Here is a 4,280-nt window from a genome sequence, read left to right on the forward strand (position 1 = left end):
CTATGGAGATGGATGAGTCCCTATTGAGATGGTGACTACTCTTATGAAGCTAGAGAAGGTCCTTTCTCCTATTGAGGTGGAGATTTTAGGTTTAGACCCTCTTGGGCTTCACAAAATGGTTGATAGCTCCCCTATGTTGTTGGACAATTTTTGGGCTCTCTGTTATGAGAAGGTTGATGGTTGATAGTTTAATGGCTTCTTTGTGGTGTTGTTTGTTTGGCTTGTTGTTCCTATTAAGGAAGACCCTTTTTCTATTAAGGTGAAAAGGGAGACTATAGTTGGCACTCGGAATGATAGCCAAGTTATTTTTGTGTACAAGAAGATCTTTGTCAGGCTTTCCCTTTCCAAAGGTTTTTTTAATCTTTCTTTTGTGGTTGGCTACCAATGTGTTGTCATTTTCCTTTCTTTTAACTATAAATTGTATCCCTCTCTTTCAGTTTCTTTCCTCCCTATGATTAGGTGATTGCTAGAAAATTTAAAGCTTGCTACTTTTCTGGGGGCTTGTTCCAAGATGATCTTTGAGAATGTTTAGCATGTTTGGTGGCTTAGTCACTTCCAGACATTTTTTTATAAAAGTAGATCTGAGTGTTGTTCCATCTAGTCTTGTGGCACTAGTTGTTGTTAATGTGCTTTTAACGTGATGTTGATGTGTTATTAATGTATTGTTAGTGGGTTGTTAAGGCATTGATTAGTGGTGTCTAGTATCAGCCCTTTGGGCTTGCTCTCTAATTATTTGACATGCCAAAACCCTCTTGCTACTTTTTTAATCAAAAAACTATTGCACCTCCTTAGTTAAAATTGTAGTATTATTATTTTTTAATTGAATTGAGTTAGGCTAAACTTAAATTATTACAATTCATTAATTTATGCCTTATAAAATTTAAGAAAAGTTTATAATTTGTATTAGTTTCATTTAATTATTTTCTTTTTAATTTTTTTTAATTTTAATGTTTTTTTTTTAAAATTTAAATATATTATTTATTTTATTTTATTATCTTATTTTGTTATTCTAAACATTTTTTTATATTTTATATATTGATTTAGAAATCTTAAATATAATTATCCAAATAAATGTACGAATATATTCTACTTTAAATAATATTTGCTCAGAAATATAAAAATAATTAACTTTTATTGTATATATTATTCTTAGTATAATTATTTAATTAATTTCTCTTAGGCTTTTAATCCTAATTAGGCGACCATGTACATGTATGACACTTGTTCATGCAAGTAGCCATTATTTATGAGTTGTTTAGTAGAGGTGTCCATTTCTTTTCGACACCTTACTCTAGGTTCGTGGGAGCTAGCTTGCAGCCACTCATTGAGTGTTGGGGTCGACTTCTAATTTGACCTAATCATTCTCCCTATATGAATCTTGCTCATCCAAGCCATGGAAGGTAGACTTTTGGATCTCAACTCTTCATAGTGTTTTTTTATAGTGTAGACTCTTTAGATCTTAATTCCATTTCTCATAATTTAGATGATTCAACAAACGACATTCATAATCAACGAGATTTTTAGGATGGGCCATAAGCTCTTCTTGGTGTGTGGTCTACATCAACATCATCATTGTATTTGGGTGAGGGGGAGCTTATAAGCTTCTTCTCTTCTTTTTCCTTGGTTTTGGATGATAGTTTTTCCCCACTATGTTTTCAATCTTTCTCCACTATGTTTTCTATCTTTCTCCACTTTCTGAGAGATTTCATTTTGCATGGTTACCTCATCAGGCTAGTTGTTAGGACCCATTTTTTATCATGTCCTCCTAATTTATTCTTAACGGTTGTTCTAGAGTAATTATTTGATTAGTTTTACTTAGTGTTTCAATCCTAATTAATCATCCATACATGTATGACACTTGCTCATGCAAGTAGTAATCATTTAGGAGTTGTTTAGTAGATGTGTTGATTTTATTTCAACACCTTACCCTAGGTTTATGGGAGGAAACTCACCACCACTCATTGAGTGTTATAGTTGACTTATGAGTTGACCCAATCACTCTTCTTATATTTATCTTGCTTCTCCAATCAATGGAAGGTAGACTTTGGGCTCTAATTTTTTTATAGTGCTTTTTTTTATCTCTTGAAAATCTTGGTGAATTCTTCATTCTTGATACTTTATTATTTTTTATTTTTGAGGGGTCTTCGCCAAGGAGACACTATCTCTCCCTGTCTATTTATTCTTATGGAAGAGGGTCTTGGAAGATTTATCAAATTTTGATTTTCTTAGTATCTGTTCATGATCAGTGGTGGGGTAATGGCATCTTCAATTTGATGATGGCATTTCTCTTATGAGAATTCTTGGATTCGGGAACTTGAGGCCTCTAGGTAAACCTTGGATATTCATTTGGGTACTTAAGGTCCAAAAATTAATGAGCACAAATGCTCTAACTATTTTTTAATACACTAGAGCCTATTTAACAAATGATTGCTAATATCCCAAGATTTCATATTGGGTCTTTCCCTTTGATTTACCTACACATACCTATTGTTGTGGGTATGCTTGACCTGGTCTCTTTTAGAAGAAATTTCTTGATGAGTTATAGTACAAGGTTATTAATTGGACTCATATGTGGCTTTCTACAACTACTTGGGTGGCTCTTTTGCAATTTGTGATTCAAGCCCTTCATATCTATAAAAGCATGGTGTAGGTAACTCCTATGTATTTTCTTAAGGAGTTCGATGCTCTCTCATGACAATTTCTATGTATTTTCCTAAGGAGTTTGATGCTCCTCATGAAAATTTCTTTGGAGAGGCAATTTGAAACACTTGAAATTTAGTATTATTAAGTGGGATACTATTTGCCAGCCTAAGAAGGAGGGATTTTTTTCTCTTCACTATGCTATCTTAAGTGGTGAAGCTCTTGCAACCACGATATATTAGCATTGGTGCTCTAGTCAAAATTAGATTTGGCATGTATTCTTATGCTTAAGTATTTACTAGGAGTTGATACCTTAACTATTACTTCTTAAAATTGGTCCCTAGTTAATTAAGAGAAACCTTTGTTGAATATGTAATAGAGGTTCTAAGGCTCTATTTTAGAGTGATTGTTGGGATGGGAATCCTCCACTTTTATCTATATACTTGCATTTTTAGGCAACCTGTAATTATTCTCTTGTTTCTAGATGGGATAAGATGGCACATTATAAGACAATTTGGAATCTAGGACTTGTTGTTGGATACAGGTGGAAAAATTCCTCTAATTGGTTGCCAAAGGGATCCAAAGGGGTTCATAATGAGGTTACTCGTGTTATGGCTTCTAAGTAATGCATCTCCTTTATGGGAACTAAAGTTTTGGCTTGGGATGGTGTTTTGTCTAGGAAATATTTTGTTTCTATAGAGTACCTAAAGCTTACTAGACTGTTATTCAATTTCCCAACACCGTCCACCAACAAAGGTAGTCTGGTCTGCCAACTCTTGTATATATACAAATCAATGTGAATGCATCCTGATATATTATAATTATTATTCATTAATGATAAATGACAAGCAAATCTATTAAATACTTAATCTAGATGTGCCAGAACGACAAGAAAGAAAACATTTGACAGTGCAAATGGCATGCTGCATGTACTCCTAATGGTAAGCAACTTCCTTGTTTTCTTGCACTACGAGGGGCTAAATTATTCAACAATATACGCACATAGAGAAAGAGAACAAAAATAAATATTACATCTTGGGTGGTATTTTTTCTCTAGTAAAACAACTCGAGGCCGAAAGTATTTGCCGACAATCAGAAATGGTTTTTCTGTTGAAGTTGTTATCAGTAGTTGGCTTTCCTTGTGCCTTTAAATTCAAAAAGTACTGCGCATGGTCTCACGCACTGTGTTACTTTAATATTTGTGGAGAAGAATAATGTTAAAAATAGATAACAGAGGAAAACTTTATAAGTAGAGCCTTATCTATTGTATTATCAAACCATAATGACGGTTGGTGGCGGTTAAGAGTCTTCCGCATCATCAAGCATTTCCTTTCCTTGGTTTTCAAAATATTTTTTGCAATTCACAATTCAAATTCTTATTGTTGGTAGTTATTTTTAAAGCTATATAAGGCGCCTCCTAACTTGTTTATGGAATATATATCCAGCAATTAATCAGATCCTAAAGAGTTTGAAGCTGGTTTTTCTAATTGTTGTCAGAGAAAAAAGTAGAAGAATATCAATGGCTTTATGTTTATATGGTTATAGACTCTTTGCAGTGGTGACAATGCTGTTGTTTATTACTGCCTCATTATTTCACCCAACATTCTCTCGTGGATGTGGGAAGTTCTCAAGAAAAAGTA

Source organism: Cupressus sempervirens, chromosome 7 (genome assembly GCF_028749045.1).
Source record: "Cupressus sempervirens isolate cs-2001-9-10 chromosome 7, ASM2874904v1, whole genome shotgun sequence".
Classification (NCBI taxonomy): domain Eukaryota; kingdom Viridiplantae; phylum Streptophyta; class Pinopsida; order Cupressales; family Cupressaceae; genus Cupressus; species Cupressus sempervirens.